This window comes from Puma concolor, chromosome B1 (genome assembly GCF_028749965.1).
Source record: "Puma concolor isolate L17-30 chromosome B1, mPumCon1.1.hap2, whole genome shotgun sequence".
NCBI lineage: Eukaryota > Metazoa > Chordata > Mammalia > Carnivora > Felidae > Puma > Puma concolor.
The window spans coordinates 36,641,971-36,659,781 of NC_141670.1; the positions used below are offsets into that span (position 1 = coordinate 36,641,971).

Below are 17,811 nucleotides of genomic sequence, written 5' to 3' on the forward strand. Positions count from 1 at the left end.
CAGGTCCGTCCAGAATCCACGTACTTGCTCCAGGATTCCTGAACAGTCATGTAGTGGAGCACCTAGGTCAGGGTCGGGCAGCAGGGTTGCAGGATTGAGGGTTGCACTGGGGTGGAACTGAACTTGTGGAGGGTTGAGTAGGAGGCTCTGGTAATGAGTCATACGTGTGTTGCTCATCCATCTATCAGGAGGCTGTTTCAGGACCCCTTCAATGGTGTGTGTGGTCATGATCCAGATCTCCTGTCCTAGTGTCAGTTTGTCTGCGTCCTTGACTAGGAGTGCTGTCGCCGCAATAATTCTTAGGCATGGTGGCCAGCCGGCAGCCACTGGGTCTAGTTTCTTAGACAGGTAAGCCACCGGGTGGTTCCAGGGGCCTAAGGCTTGAGTTAGAACCCCTTTTGCTATTCCCTTATGCTTGTCTACAAAGAGGTGGAAGGGCTTCATAATGTCTGGTAGACCCAGGGCTGGGGCACTTAGGAGGGACTTTTTTAACTGATTAAAGGCAGTTTCTTCTTTTTCAGCCCATTTAAATGTTTTCCCCTCTTTGGTAGCTTCATATAGGGGCCTGGCAATCTCAGCAAAACCTGGAACCCAGAGGCAGCAGTAGCCGGCTGATCCTAGGAATTCCCTCACTTCTCTTTGGGAGGTGGGAGTAGGGATCTTTAGTAAGTTTGTTTTCTGGCATCTGATAACCACCACTGTCCACCCTCCAGGATATATCCCAGGTAACTTACCCTCTCCCTGCATATCTGAGCCTTCTTTGCGGATGCCCAGTACCCTAAGGCCCCCCAGGGTAGACAGCAGGTCCTGGGTCCCTCGCTCACAGTCCTTGGCCATGTCGGCAGCAATCAGGATGTCATCTATGTACTGTAGAAGGGTGAGGCCAGGGTGCTCCCTTCTGTACTCACCCAGGTCCTCGTGTAGTGCCTCGTGGAAGATGGTGGGCAAATTTTTGAATCCCTGAGGTAGCCGTGTCCAGGTGAGTTGCCCACTGTAGCCCTCCTCCAGATCATGCCACTCGAAGGCGAACAAGGGTTGGCTCTGGGGTGCCAGCGGCAGACTGAAGAAGGCGTCCTTTAAATCTAGTACAGTATACCAGACCCTGGAGGGCGCCAAGGAGCTCAAGAGAGTATGTGGGTTGGGAACAGGTGGGTGTATGTCCGTGACCCTCTTATTTACTTCCCAGAGGTCTTGTACCGGTCGGTAGTCATTTGTGTGAGGCTTTTTGACCAGCAGTAAGGGGGTGTTCCAGGGAGACTGGCAAGGAACTAGTACCCCTAGGCTTTGTAGTCTCCAGATGTGTGGCTGGATCCCCTTCTGGGCCTCCTGAGACATGGGGTATTGTTTGATCCTTACCGGACTCTCTCCTGGCTTGAGCTCTACCAGGACCAGGGTCCTGTGAGCAGCTAGTCCTAACCTCCCCCCTGTCTCTGCCCAAACCAAGGGGAATTCTTGTAGCCATCTGTCTATATTATTCTCTCTCAGGAACGCCTCCTGGTGGAGGCGGTATTGATCCTCCAGTTTCATGGTCAGGACCTGGATGGGGTGGCCCTTGCCATCGGTGACCTGAGGCCCCCACCTTGTCTGAAAGTTATCTGAGCTCCAATCTTGTTCAGTAAGTCCTGTCCTAACAGCGGGTAGGGGCATTCTGGTATTACCATAAAGGAGTGGGATACCCGTCCCGTCCCCAAATCTACCGTTCTTCGGGTAATCCATGAATACTGGCTCATACCAGTTGCCCCTTGTACCCAGGACTTCTTGCTGGCTAGTTTTCCTTGTGGGGTGCGGAGGACCGAATACTGTGCTCCGGTGTCGACAAGGAAGTCAACAGGGGTCCCCTCCACTTTAAGAGTTACCCTGGGTTCGGGGAGAGGGTCCGAACCCCGACTCCCCTAATCACTTAGTTCATCTAGCTCTAGGACTTTTACTCGATCAGTCTTGCTTCCCTTCCCGTCGGCCTTTTTCAGACACTCTCGGGCCCAATGCCCTATCTCCTTGCAGTATGCGCACTGATCTTTCTGCAGCCTCTGCTTCTCCCCCTTGGTGGTTCCTTTATCTTTTCTTGCGTTGTCTGCCAGCTGCCAGAGATGGCGGTCTCATTCCTCGGGGAAGTCAGCAGTGGTAGCTAGTAGTATTCTGGCCAGGTCTCGAGTCTGCTTACTGCTGACAGCCGCCATGGCGCGAGCCTGCTTGTTCTCAGGAGGCTCCCGGTTATTATATACCTTTTTGGCTACCACCAGTAAGTCCTGCAGACTTTTTTCTCCTAGTCTATTTTCTGTAATTTTCTCCTAATGTCTATGGCCGATTGGTTTACAAAGGCCATGATAACAGCTGCCTTGCTTTCTGGAGCCTCTGGATCCATGGGGGTATAGGTATAGAATGCCTCCATGATCCGTTCTAAAAAGGCAGCTGGAGATTCATATTTTCCCTGTTGCACATTTCCTACTTTGGCCAAATTGGTTGGCTTTCTAGCAGCCATTTGGAGACCCCCCATTAGAGTCTGGCGGTAGACCTGGAGACTCTCCTTACCTTCTGCTGTGTTGAAATCCCACTGGGGCCGAGTTAAGGGGAAGGAGGCATCTATCTGAGCCTGGTTGGTGGTGGGATTCCTGTCTGCACCCGGAACTAGTTTTCAGGCCCCATTGAGGATTCGTGAACAGGACCTGCAAAAGCTGCTGGCAATCATCCCACGTAGGCTGATGGGTAAAAAGAACAGAGTCTAATAAATCAATAAGCCCTGCTGGTTTCTTGGAAAACTTAGGATTCTGAGCTTTCCAATTGTAGAGGTCAGTGGTGGTGAAAGGCCAATAGTGATGGGGCTGATTCCCCTCTGTATCTGGGGGTCCGGTGGCTTGCAGAGGCAGAATAGTGGAGCCGGCGGTGGAGGCGGATTGCTCCCTCTGATCCCTTTGTCTGGTAAAGGGTGGGCTTCCCACTGGAGAGTTTCCACCTCCCGCTCTGGGAACAGCGTCTGCCTCCCCCGGAGGGGGTGGATGGTGTTCTTCCAGCATCCTAGAGGGGTTATATGGGGGGAGGAAAAATTAATTCTTCTTCAGTCCCCCCTTGTAGGACAGGGTAGAGGGGTGCTGAAGGCTGGGTAAGACCTTTCTTGTTTTCCTTCTTCTTTGTCCCCTGCAAAGCAAGAATGGGTTTTGGCTCCAGAGGGAGTGGGGCTAGGAAGGGCTTAAGCCAAGAGGGTGGGTAGAGGGGTAGTCTGAGTCTGTCCCATAACGTCTGTCCAGTAAGTCCACAGAACAAAACAGAGAAACACAGAAACAGACAAACAGAGGGCCCTTAGAAAGTCTTCCAACTCCACGGAAGCAAAACTGAAAGCTAGCTTAGACCTTTGAGGGGATTCCACATCTCTCCAAAACTGATGAGGGGATTCCACATCCCTCCAGAAGGGAGGATCGGAATGTCTTCTGAAACTCCCGGCCCATGGTCCTCCAGTGCGTCCACTTAGACCGCGTCGGGCACTACCAGAATTTCAGAAATGAGCTCACACAGAAAAAAGATGGAACGAACAGACACTAACCGTGGCCAGTCAGGCTCTCCAGGTTGGGGGTCCCTTGGGGGTCTTGGGGATCCTGGACGAGCCCCCAAATGTTATGCCCAGAATTCGTGATCCCCAAAGACCGCCAGGGAGCCGAGTCCAATGCAAAAGCAAAAGAGCCTTTATTCGAGCTAGCTCAAGCTCAATACCCTACCTGCACTGACGCAGTGGTGAGATACCAGGGGAGAGAGAGCGAGTTTCAAAAGGACAAAGGTTTTATTGGGGCCTAGGGTCAGTTGGTGAGGTAATGTCTGTGGCCTCAGCCGATTGGCTGGGGAAGGGTCGGAGTCCTGTTAGGCAGGTGAGCGGGAGGTTACCCAAGGGGAGGAGGCGTGGTCAAAGTGAAGGACACAGAACAAGATGGAGTCGGCCGGTGTAGGCCCTCCCTTTCAGGTAGCAGGGAGTCATAGAATCTGGAGCAGTCTCCAGGCTCTCAGCTTTCGGCATAGACCCAGATGTGGGGCTGGAACCCATGAACTGTGAGATCATGATCTGAGCTGAAGTCAGATGCTTAACTGACTGAGCCACCCAGGCACCCCAAAAGTTTATTTATTTATTTTTGAGAGAGAGAGAGAGAGCACAGGGAAGGGGGGAGAGAGAGAGAGAGAGAGAGAGAGAGAGAGAGAGAGAATCCCAAGCAGGCTCTGTGCGGCCATTGTGGAGCCCAATGTGGGGCTTGAACTCACAAACTGTGAGATCATGACCTGAGTCAAAGTCAGATGCTTAACCGACTGAGCTGCCCAGGTGCCCCTTCATTTTCTTCTTTGTAAGTGGGGTAATAGAAGTGGACCTGCCAGGGGTGAGGGTAAGATAACATGTGCATTTTACATAGTACCTCCTGAGAGCAACTCAGAGCAGACCATGGCCTGGGTCAGGAAGATGCCCCCACAATGAGAAGAAGGTTGGATGAAACATGAGCAGTGGGACCTGCTTAGAGGCCATTGCAGCTGTCAGTATGAGAGACAGTGAGCTAAGCTTCTGTGAAGCCAGAACTGAAGCAGTTCCTCAGGCCACAGTGAGAAAAGGGGAAAATGGATTTGAGAGACTTGCCTGTTGGATGGGGAGGCTCACAGGAGGGAAGAGAAGAGGCCAGTGAGGTCCCCCCCTGACTCCTGGCAGTCTGTGTGCACATGGACTGTGGTGAAGAGCCGGGAGAAGGTTTGGGGATGCACAGAGATTATGAGCTTACTGCTGAAGCAGATGTGTCGTTGGGAGGGCCTCTGAGCAGAGAATGTGTATACTAATCACATTTTGGCAGAGTCTGCATTTTTAGAGAGATGAACTTACCCATGCTATTCTTTTAACAAATTATGGTGAACATCACTAAAGATTAGGGAAATGCAAATCAAAACCACAATGAGCTATCACTTCACACCTGTCAGAATGGCTAGTATTAAAAACACAAGAAACAAGTGTTGGCATGGATGTGGAGAAAAAGGAACCATTGTGCACTGCTGGTGGGAATGCAAACTGGTGCAGCCACTGTGGAAAACAGTATGGAGGTTCCTCAAAAACTTAAAAATAGAACTACCATATGCACTAATAATTCCACTACTGGGTATTTACCCAACGAAAATGGAAACACTAATTTGAAAGATATATGTACCACTATGTTTATAGCAGCATTATTTATAATAGCCAAGATATGGAAGTGACCCAAGTGTTCACTGATAAAGGAATGGATAAAGAAGATGTGGTGTACACACACACACACACACACACACACACACACACACACACACCCCAAAATGTTACTCAGCCATGAAAAGAATGAAATCTTGCCATTTGCAACAACATGGATGGATCTAGAGAGTATGATGCTAAGTGAAATAAGTCAGTCAGAGAAAGACAAATACCACATGATTTAATTCATAAGTGGAATTTAAGAAACAAAACAAATGAACAAAGAAAAAGAAAGAAGCAAAAAAGCCAGACTCATAAATATAGAAAATAAACTGGTGTTTGCTAGAGGGGAGGTAAGTGGGGGGATGGGTGAAACAGGTGAAGGGGATTAAGAGTACACTTATCATGATGAGCACTGAGTAATGTATAGAATTGTTGAATCACTATATCATATACCTGAAACTAATATAACATTACATGTTAACTACACTGGGATTTAAAAATTATGGCAAAATATACATAACATAAAATTTACTAACCATTTTAAAGCAGACAGTTCAGTGCATTAAGCACATCCACATTGTTGTGCAACCATCAGCATCAGCCCTCTCCAGAACTTTCTATCTTCCCAAACTGAAACTCTGTACCCATTGAACACTAACTCCCCATTCCTCCACCTCCCAGCTCCTGGCATCTCCCATTCTACTTTCTGTCTCTATGAATTTGACTGCTCTAGGAGCCTCATGTAAATGAAGTCCTAGAATATTTGTCCTTTTGTGACTGGTTTATTTCACTTAGCCTATGTCTTCAAGGATCATCCATATTGTAGCATGTGTTCAAATCTCCTCCCTTCTAAAGGTTGAATAATATTCTATTGTATACATCAAACACATTTTGTTTATCTACTCATCTGTCAATGGATATTTGGGTGGCTTCCACCTTTTGGTTACTGTTGCTATGAACATGGGCATACAAATACCTACTCATATCCTTGCCTTCAGTTCTTTTGTGTATATATTTAGAAGTGGAATTGCTGGATCACATTGTAAATACATGTTTAATTTTTTTAAAAACCACTATTTGGTTTTTCATAGCAGTTACATCATTTTGCATTCCAACCAGCAATGCACAAGGGTTTGATTTCTCCACATCCTCACCAAGATGTTACTTGTTATATTTTGTTTTGTTTTTCTCACTAAACTTTTGTTTTAATGGGGCTCAAAAATCTGTGACAGGGGCGCCTGGGTGGCGCAGTCGGTTAAGCGTCCGACTTCAGCCAGGTCACGATCTCGCGGTCCGTGAGTTCGAGCCCCGCGTCGGGCTCTGGGCTGATGGCTCAGAGCCTGGAGCCTGTTTCCGATTCTGTGTCTCCCTCTCTCTCTGCCCCTCCCCCGTTCATGCTCTGTCTCTCTCTGTCCCAAAAATAAATAAACGTTGAAAAAAAAAATTTTAAAAAAAATCTGTGACAGATTTTTGGTCAAGTTGTTTCCATTAAAAAGTACTGATTTAAAAAACTAATAACTTAAATTGCCACACACACACACACACACACACACACCATTCTCCTTTTCTTCTGAAGGTTTTAAATGCACTGTTATCATTAACCAGTCTTTTACTATTAAACTTAAGTGGTCAATTGACACAAATAGTTCTGAGACCATTCTTTTACCACTGATTAAAACTGAGGAGGCAGGTATTGGGAATAATACTCATTTAGGTTTCTGAGCTTTCTAGTGACCTTGCCAGCTTCAGCTGCCTTTTTGTCCACTGCTTTGATGACACCTACAGCAACCATCTGTCTCATGTCATGAACAGCAAAATGGCTCAGAGGAGGATAGTCAGAGAAGCTCTCGACACACATGGGCTTGCCAAGAACCATATCAACGATGGCAGCACCACCAGATTTCAAGGACTTGTGGCCATCTTCCAGCTTCTTCCCAGGGTGATGATCAATCTCCTTCAGCTCAGCAAATTTGTGAGCGGTGTGAGTATAGGTGCATATCCAGCACTGATTTCGCCTGGATAGTTCAGGATAATCACCTGAGCTGTGAAGCCAGCTGCTTCTATTGGTGGGTCATTTTTGCTGTTACCAGCCACAGTACCAAGACAAACATTTTTGACAGACACGTTGTTGACCTTGAAGCCTACACTGTACCCAGGAAGAGCTTAACTTAAAGCCTCGTGGTGCACTTCAACAAACTTTGCTTCAGTTGTAACACTGACTAAAGCAAAGGTGGCCACCATGCCAGGTTTGAGAATACCAGTCTCCACTTGGCCCCCAGGGACAGTACCAATATCACCAATTTTATGGACATCCTGGAGGGGCAAAGTCTCCTCAGTTGGACGAGTTGGTGACAGGATGCAATCCAGAGCTTCAAGCAGTGAGGTTCCACCGGTATTTCCATTTTTATGGGGGACTTTCCATCCCTTGAACCAGGGCAAGTCAGCATTTGGCATATTGTCACCATTCCAACCAAAAAGTGGCACAAGTGCTACTATGTTGGTTGTAGCCAATTTTCCTAATGTAGGTGCTGACTTCCTTAACGATTTCCTCATATCTTTTATGGCTGTATGGTGGCTCAGTGGAATCCGTTTGTTAACACCAATAATAGTTTCACACTCATGTGTAAGCCAGAAAGGCATGCTCACAGGTCTGCCCCTATGTGGAGACACATGCTTCAAATTCACACCAGCAGCAACAGGACAGCATGGTCAGCCTGAGATGTGCCTGTAATCACGTTTTTGATAAAGTCTCTGTGTCTTCCTGGCATCAGTGATGGTCACATAAAACCTGCTGGTCTTGAATCTCCACAGGGCAATATCAATGGTGACACCACGTTCATGTGCAGCTTTCAAGACGCAGGCATACTTGAAGGAGTCTTTCCCATGTCAGCAGCCTCATTCTCAAAATTTTCAGTAGTTCTTTTGTCAATCCCACCACATTCATAGATCACATAGCCAGTAGTGGTAGACTTGCCCGAATCTACGTGTCCAATGATGGGGATGTTGATAGGAGTTTTTACCTTTCTCATTTTGATTTAGTTTTAGTGGTGGTTTTCATGACACCTGTGTTGTTGTGGCCAATTACTTATGAAAAAAACTGTTTTGTTTTGTTTTCAATAATAGCCATCCAAATGGTGTGAAGTGATTTCTCATTGGTTTTGATTTATATTTCTCTAATGATTAGTGGTGTTGAGAATCCTTCCTTGTACTTATGGGCTATTTGTATATCTTCTTTGGAGAAATGTCTATTTGAGTCCTTTGTCCATGTTTTGAATAGGGTTGTTTGTTTTTTGTTGTTGAGGTGTAGGAGTTCTTTATATATTCTGTACATTAGTCCCTTATCTGGTAATTTGCAAATATTATCTCTCATTCTGTGGGTTGCCCTTTTACTCTCTTAATAGTGCCCTTTGATAACATTACATTTCTTAGGTTTGAGGAAGGCTAAATTAAAACTTGTTGCCAATGTTTTTTGTGTCATATGTTACTTCTTGTACCATGTTACTTCTTGTATCATATAAGAAAGAGTCAGATTGTTATGCTAAGCTTCTGGGATAATGTTGCAACTGTATGTCTGAGCAAATCTACTTTATTATTCTGTTGGGTTAATTACTAGGCATATGGATGTACAATGCCAAGCTTTAGATCCTTGTAGCTTCCCTTTTGAATTTTCTTATGTGTATCAGTGATACCATTAATCTTCTGGTTCCTAGGCCTGAAAGTACTCATTCTTGACTCCCTCTCCCTCTCTCTTCATTGGCAGCTATAGAAACTGGGAAATTGTTTCCCTTATCCTCCTGGGTAGCTAGACTGCATTTCGCAGTCTTCCAGCAGGTGCATGAATGAGCTCTGGCCAAAAAAACACGGGCAGGGGTATGTTAACTACCTTCTGGGCTGGCAGTAAAAGCTTCTATAAAACTCTTCATGCTGTCTCTATTCCCTCATCTTCCTGCCATATGTGGAGTGGAGACACATCCAGTGGAGGACAATGTGGACTATGTTGGAGCCACAAGGTAGAAGGGACATGGGTCCCTGAACGACTGCATGGATCAAGTCTCTCCATTCACCCACATCATACCGTGATGTGAGTGAGAAATAAACCTTTGGTGTTAAGCCATTTAGATTCTGTGGGTTTTGTTACAGTAGCTGGCCTGTAAAGATAGATCCTCCAACCATTCCAAAGTCCTGTCAAGGTTATCTTCATAATGTGTCTTCCTGTCCCCTCCTTCCCACACCTATTTAGACTTAGTCTTGTTGCTGCTCCCCTCACCCCTAAACTACTAGAATGGTTTATTCACTGGATTACCTGGTTCTAATCTTTTCTCCTCTAGTTCACTATTCACATGCACAGAAAATAAATATATCTAAGAAGATAAATGTTTTATATGCTTTTGTTTATAGACCTGTCTTATACAGGGTCTTTCCCCATAGGATGCCTTCTTTCCTCTCCTACCCTCATCCATGGAAGACTAATTGTCCTTCATGCATTCAGGCTTACTTTTTCTTTCATTCTTTCATTGTTTTTTTTTTCTTTATTTTTGTCTCTCTTTATCCCTTCCTCCCTCCCTCCCTTTCTTCTTTCCTTCCTCTCTCTCTGTCTCTTTCTTTCTTTTTAAATCTTCATTCCATGTATTCTTCCTCTTATCTCCTTATCTAAGGCTTAACCATCCTTCAAGTTCAAGTGTTTTCCCTCCTCCAGGAAGCCTTCTGTGAATTCCTGTCTTACTCTCTGTCTCATACCTTTGGTACTAGATATATATTACTCTTTATACATATAGTTCCATGCTTAATGAATGTCTTCAGCCAAACCAGAGATTCTTCACTTTGGGTTCATCAACAGGATATGTGAATCCCTGAAATTATATCCCAAATTGTGTGTATGCACATGTGTATATTGTGTTGTTTTGAAGCAGGACTGAACTCACTGACTTCACACGTCCCTTGCAGCATTGCAAGTCCATGACTCTGGGCTATCCATTGTCCCTAGAAAACAATTCATGGGAGCAGAAACAGGTATGACTCCTCAGAGGTGAGAAAAGCTTGGGTGAAGCCTCACATAGGAAGCCTTTGTACTCTTTCTCCTTCAACAGGGACCACTGCCTGCCACCTGCCAGGAAGAGGGGTCAGGAACTCCTGCCATGGAGTGACTCCTGTCCCTCACACAGCCTCATACTAGCCTTGTTCCTTTCAGTTCACACAAGGCAGGTGGTTTGTGGAGTTGACCAGAACAGGCCAGGGTCTCTCTGGCTTACTTTACCCACCTTAGAGCTCAGGGGTGGGAGGGCTAGTTCTTGTCAGATGCTGGGGCAGGGGAAGACCTCCCCTGTCCTGGTCATTTCCCTGAGATAATTCCATGCTAGCCAGCAGCCTGTCTTTCCATGGGTTCATCTCCATACTTGTAAGATTTGTCTCCTGTCTAAGGTCCCATGTTCTAGGCCTGGTGGCCTTTGACACTCACCCTTCCCGAGGTAGCCCTGGCACAGCCCCCCGGATCTGTCTCCTCTGCAGTTCTTACTGTTTGCTCAGCATCCAATCCTGGCAGCCAGCAGAGCGCCTCACTAGCTTTCCCTCTACAGCTCTTTGAATGTTTAATACATTCTTAATTAAAAGCTGGGCACCTCATCTATTTCTGTCAATTGCTTCTCTGTCGTGAAGAAAAGAGGCCTACAGGAGGTAAATGTCAGCCCTGCACCCCGCCCTCATTTAACACTCACAACTACACACCTCTATGTGTGTATGTGCATGCGTGCGCATGCACACACACACACACACACACACACAGAGCAATAGGACTCGGTAGTCTATTTACATAATACTATTGACATTTTGAGGCTAAAATTATGTATGCTACTTTAATTTGCTGTTAAATTAAATTATGAATGTTTGGAACGTAGTAATTTCTTTTGTTCTATGAACAGATTGTTTTATATATCTGCCTATATTACCAAGTTATTAATTTAATGATTTCATAATAGCAGCTCATTCCTCTGGGTAATATAAAGGCTGAAGTGCATGCTCCATACAGCACAGGCAGACGCTGCTTGCCCTACATGAATTGAAGGTTTTAGGAATAAAGATATTAGTTTTGGCAGAATGTTTAAGTGTGCATAGGAAAATCGGAGGGATGTGTCAGGTCAGCTCTAGCTTCCCAATCTCGTTTTAAAAAGGCAGGACATGGTCCATTGCCCATGAGACCAAATGAAAAATAATTTTCTTAAATAAAGTCAAGCACCTGGCTGATGGTTGGTGAGTCTGAGAGCTGCTGCCTGCCTGTTCACTCTCGTAGCCCTGGACCCAGTGCAGCTTTTCCTGCAACCTTTCCTCTTGCAGGTCTGTGGAGCTCTTACCCCATCAGCCACCTGGCAATGTGCTGCCATGGTGACAGAGCATTGGCTCGATCATCCTAGTCCTTGCTGGCATCCAACTCTCTTGTGAGCAAAGGGCAAAAGGGCCAGGTGCAGTATGGTGAGGGGAATGAACATGGAGTCTGGATTCTGAGGAGACTTCCTCCATCCCTGGGACCTGCAGCTTGGGCTCTCTGAGCCCCAGTTCCCTACTCAATAAAATGGGGGCACTGAGATCACCTACCCAACCGATTTTGCAGGAGTTGTGTGGTTCAAACAATGAAGGAGATGAGGAAGAGGAAATGCTTTGTAATCAGGAATGGAGAGGGCTCTTTGGGGGCTGCAGTTGTGTGGGTTGTGGGCAGGTACCACTAATTACTACACATAATGATAGAGTGACAGTCTTCATAATTTCCCATATAGCCTTGGGGGACTCACTGCTTATTGCTTTCTGGGCTTCAGTTCCTTCGGTTGATATCTGAGATTTGAGCTAGGTGTTTCCAAGGTCCTCCCACTCCTGGCAGTTTTGGACTCTATGATTTTTCAGGAGAAACCACCAAAATGTTTCATTTTAGCTGGGAAGCCAATAATGACAGTAGAGACTTACAAGGACTCCCAGCACATCCAGTGGTTCAATAAACATTGAGCACCTCTAACTTAACAACAACTGATTTAGAGCTGTAGATACAATGGTCCCCAAAATTAGGCATCAAGGTGGTGGTCTAATGGGAATCAGACACCTACACAGGTGTTTGGGTTACCCCGTGGTGATGGGGGCACACACCCATCCCAGACTGGGGCCAGGAAAGGTGTCAGGAAGCTTAGGCTAAGATCTCAACGTTGACTATGGGTCAGCCATGTATAGAGGGGGTGGGGGTGGGAATGGCAGAGATGTTTCCAGAAGAAGTAGAAGCACATGAGAGATGTAGGAGAGTAAAACACAGTCTGGCTGAGCTGTCCAGCCTGGGATCATGGGGTGCCAGGCTTGGAGGGATCAGCAGGGGCCATATGTGGCAGACATTGAGAGTCTCATCAGGCAAAAGGCAACTGGGGAGCCATTGAAGGAGGAAAGCATCAGATCAGTGCTGTAGAAGGAAGACATGGCTGCTGTGGGGAGAACAGTTTGGAAGAGGGACAGACTGGAGGCGAGGAAGCCAGGTAGGAGACTGTTGCAGTAATCAAGTTGGCAGACAATGAGGGCTTGACTTAGGTAGTGCAGTGCAGTGGGGAAAAGTGCATAGATGTGGGAGGTGCTCAGAAGGTAGAATGGATAATGGGGATCCTGTTGGTTAGACGAAGACAAAGTAGAGAGATGCTGTAGAGGTACAGCTAACAAACGTCTTTGCAGTGGCCCTTGGCTCTTCGGTTTCAACCCTTTCTGCCTTTTCCATCATTTCTCAAAAGGGAACGCTGATGTCAACTTCTCCTCCCACAGCCGACACACAGGGGCACAGGTGTAAACCCATTTATTCGGATGTGCTTAGACACACACACAGGTCTAGCTGCTCTGTGTGCTCAGTAGGGTAGGTAAAAAATACTTCTCTGCAGAGCTGACAGATTGCCAAGTCAAAAACAATGTCACTGCTGACACTTCTTTACTGGTTTTTTTCTTTTTTTTGTCTCTGCATGTCACCTCTATGAAATATTCCTGATTTCCTCAAGAAAAAAAATGAATTCCTTTGTTCTGTGCTTTGTCTATAGCTTTTGTTATTGTCTCTGTTTTCATGTTAGTTTCAGGCACAGTAGTGCATCTTCATCATTTCTGGATTCCTAGTGCCTAGTACCATGTCAGGCATGGCTACAATCATCACTTGTTTTCTAAGTTTATCTATTTTTGAGAGACAGAGAGAGACAGAGTGTGAGCAGGGGAGCAGCAGAGAGAGAGGGAGACACAGAATTTGAAGCAGGCTCCAGGCTCTGAGCTGTCAACACAGAGCCCGATGCAGGGTTTGAACCCACAAATGGGAGCTCATGACCTGAGTTGAAGTCATACATTGAACTGACTGAGCTACCCAGGCACCTCTACAATCATCACTTTTGGGTGACTGATAAGTCAGTGGACCCCAAGGGCACTGGATCTGATCCCTCATGAAGGGAATTTTGGGTTACTCTTACCAAATTGCCTCAGAAAAAGTCTGGAATTGGGGCACCTGGGTGGCTCAGTTGGTTAATGGTCAGACTTTGGCTCAGGTCATTATCTTACAGTTTGTGGGCTTGAGCCCCATTTCAGGCTCTGTGCTGACAGCTCAGAGCTTGGAGCCTTTTTTGGATTCTGTGTCTCCCTCTCTCTCTGCCCTTCCCCCACTCTTGCTCTCTCTCTCTCTCTCTCTCTCTCTCTCTGTCTCTCTTTCAAAAATAAATAATAAAACATTAAAAAAAAGTAAGAAATTTAAAAAAAAAAGAAAAAGTCTGGATCTCCTGTCTTGAGCTGTGAGACACTAAGGCACCAGAATCTGTTACTAAGCATCCTCCTCAATTGTAGAAGTGCCAAAGCCAGACCACTTTGGGGTCACAGGGAAGAGTTCCAAAATGGTTGATTTGTAAATGTAAATAGATGTTGGCTCACTTGTTATTTGGAGGTGGGAAAGATTGAGACATAAAGGGAAAGAGAGAAGGAGGTTTGCCTAGGCTTAGGTGGGAGCGGGTAGGAGCTATAAAAGAGGGAAGGGATGCCTGCTCAGGCACAAGATGGAGAGATAATTAAGATTAAAAAGGGCAGGGAGGGTGACAAGGACTATGTGGAAGAGCTCAGGGTAAGCCAGGATCCAGGGCTGGAATGGAAGATGAGCAGTTGACAGTGATTTGTCCCAAGCACATAAGGGGAGGAAATCAGTATAGGGTTTGTCAACTAGAATTCAGGAGGACAACTCTTTGGGACATCAGGGGAGACAGAGAACAGGAGAGAGCTTGCACTGAAGCATCCATAAGGATCAGATGTGATTGTTTTGTTAATGGTTGTGTACGTATGCCTGAGGTTGGCACTTCATTGGTGATCAATGAAAGCGGGTGAATTCTGGGTGCTGTCTTTGAGAACCATGCAGACAGAGGTGGAGGAAAGAAGGATGCCAGAGGGTGGGAGTAGTGTGCAGTCCCCTGGATCTGGATCTCAGGACTGGCCTATTGGAAAAGGAGGGTGGAGGCAGATTCATGGTCCTGGGTTGCATTTCAAGACATTTCCAGCTGGATTGCAAGAATCATCTGCCAGTGGTAAATTATTGCCTTTGCACTAAGCATCATGGACTGAGACAATGATGGTTCACAGGCCCTTAGAGGAAGGGCACTAGCCAGGAATTGGGGTCAAGGCTGTGGATCAGGGTTTCCTAAGGAAGGAGGTAGGAGTGGACTGGTCTCCAGGGAAGTGCATGGGGAGCCTTGATTTTTAATGCAAAATGTAGAGTTTTTGTGCTACACAAGAAGACCACCTTTGTGGATAAGAATGGAGGTGAGGGGTAGGTTATGGTAGAACACCCTATACCTAGGGTGAAGAGTGTCTGCCTTTCCACAGTCTCCAAAGAAAAATCCTGGAGACTTGTGGAGGCCATTTGGAGCACTTCAAAGTCTGGAGCCGTGGGCTATTTAATGTTTCCAGCAATGAACTAGATGATGAAACAGAGCACGCTCATTAATTTCATAGATGACACCCTGCTGAGGCTGGAGGGGCACCTTGGAGGATTGGATTAGAATTCAAATTGACTCCAGTAGGTCTTAGAGATTGGTCAGAAACCAACCAGATGAGATTCTGAAAGGACAAGGGCAAAGCGAGAAAAGGCAGTCACATGAATGGTTTGCTGCATCCCAACTCTGCCTGAAACCTGAAAACTTTCTTGGCCTCCCTGCCTGATTCATCACGGCTGATGTGTGTACACAGCTGGCAATGAACTTGCACTGTTCTCTCTTTTGAGTCTTGTGATAACCCTCTGAGAGAGGAATGGCTATGAGTAAGTTCATGGGGGTTCAGAGATGTTAAAAAATCTGCCCAAGGCCACACAGCTGATAGGTGTCAAAGCCAGATGCAAATTGCATTAGCACTTTACAGAACTCATCCAACACTTACCTCAGAGCTCTACAGTGTCATCTGATCCTCGACCTCATTCTGAGCTAACATCCCTTGATCCTTCCCCTTGCTCCCAGGACAGCCCCCATTCCCTCTCCAGCATCTTATTCTTTGATCAGCCAAGATCCTGGGGTGCATCAGTTCAACCCAATTCTTATCAGTGCCCATACTTATCAAAAACTTGGATTCATTCCTGTTGGACGAGACCCACTCTGTTGACCCACTTTGTGTCAATCCAACTATGCTCACCTGGCTTGCTGAGAGGGCTTGGAGGGAATTGAATCTCTGGGTGGGTGGAGACACTACAGATGCACCTGCCAGGCCCTCAGTTCTGCTTGGCAACAGCCTTTATGTATCTCTGGTCAGTTCATTCTCCTCAAGGTCCTCACCTCATTACTGGCCCATTTATTATTGTGATGATTCTATTCAAGAAAAGATGGGGGTCATTTGGCATAAACTCCCCCAGCTCCCTCTTCTCATTATCTTTCAACCCATCCAAGTGTGCATCAACCTTCACCTTCCGTCCTCTTGGCTCAGGGCAAGGAATGGTTTTTCTGTCCGCTCATCTTTGCTGTGCCCCCAGCCTTCCCCATGTCATGCACTCCTCCAGGCACCCTGCTTTGTAGTTTCCTTCCTCCCGGTCCTTAACCATGCTCCAGCTGGGGCCAACTTATAACACTCCCCATAGATGGGAAGGTGGGGGTGGAGTGGGGGGTGAAGATCGTAGATATCTGCTGCTGTGGTGCCAGTGATGTTCTGGTTCTCGGGTTACATGAGTGTTTGTGGGCACTTTAAATATATGCTATCACAAGTAGCCACTATTATATAATTTAAACAATGAAATTTGATAAGAATAGTTCTCCTTCCCCCAGGCTATAGCACCTTGTTCTTTTTAGTGAAGTTCCTGGAAGACCATCTAGCTTATCTCCGACTTCATTTCTTGTTTCCTCTTTAAACTACCATTCTTCTGACAAAAGTCTCTTGTGACCACTCATGTCTCTGTGCAGCCCACACCTTGCCTGGCTTCCCGTTGTGTTAATTAATTAGCCGCTCATCTTCTGAAACTCCTTAGACCCCAGCCATTGCTCTGTCCTGGTTCTGTCTCCCCTGAGCTTGGTGCCCAGTATCTCCTAGTATCTTTGCTGGCTCCTCTTTTTCTGCTGAGTGTATTCATGTCTGTAATCTTCCAGAGTCCTGTCTCAGCGTCTTCCTTCCCTTTCCTTTTTTTTCTTAAATGGTTATTTATTTTGGTGAGAGAGGAGGGTGATGGGACAGGGGATCTGAAGTGGGCTCTGTGCTGATAGCAGAGGGCCTGATGCAGGGCTCAAACCCATGAACCACGAGTTCATGACCTGAGCTGAAGTCAGACGCTTAACAGACTGAGTCACCCAGGCACCCCCTTCCTTCCCTTTCTTTCCACCCCTTCACCAGACCACGGTTCTCTCATGGCTTCACCTCCACTCACTTGCACACATATCTGGTGGCCACATGGTCTCTCTTGTACCACAAGCCTTACCTAAACCACTATCAGGTAGCTCCCTCCATTTCTTCCCCTCCCACCCAACCTGCACCTGACTGGATCCATTTTATTACCACATTCAGCTTGCCATCCTGCTGGGTGCCAGCCCCTAGGAGTTAGACTCCTCCATCTTTCTCACTTTCCTCACATCAAATTGAGGGCTGACTTCCTCCCCAGAGTCATGGTCTCTGTTCATGGTCACAGTTTCCTAATTGATCCCCCTGTCCTAGCCTTCCTCCTATTAGTGCAGGGCTGATCTTGCCAACATGTAGAAATTACCATGTTAATCCCCTGCTTAAATCCTGAATTTCCTCCCTTTTGCCTACAAGCCTGAGTCCAGATTCCCTAGCTCACGCTCCCCTAACCTGATGCCATCTGCCTCTTTGGTGACAATTCCTGCCTTTGCTATACTTGGCTGCTTACAGGTCCCAAGGACACCATACTCTTCAACCACTGTGCCTTTGCACATGTTGTGCACGTGGCTCAAATGCCCTTCCCCTCATTTGCTACCTGGAAGTGTTACTGAAGCCCTCTCACTTCCCACTGGGGGCAGCAGCACCATGAAGGGATTAAACGTGATGATCCTGGAGTCATGATGCCAGGGCTCAGATCCTGGTTTCTCCCTTTCCAGTGCTATGACTTGGGTCACATACCCTGAGCTCACTCTTCTTTTCTATAAAGTGGAAATGAGGAAAGTGTCTACTGTGTAGGATAGTTG

At 46.6% G+C, this 17,811-nt stretch overlaps 1 pseudogene; it reads right to left on the reverse strand.

The window, feature by feature from the left end:
- Positions 1 to 6,775: 6,775 nt before the first annotated feature.
- On the reverse strand, positions 6,776 to 8,243 carry LOC112869831 (elongation factor 1-alpha 1 pseudogene; annotated as a pseudogene).
- Between the last annotated feature and the right edge of the window lie 9,568 nt (positions 8,244 to 17,811).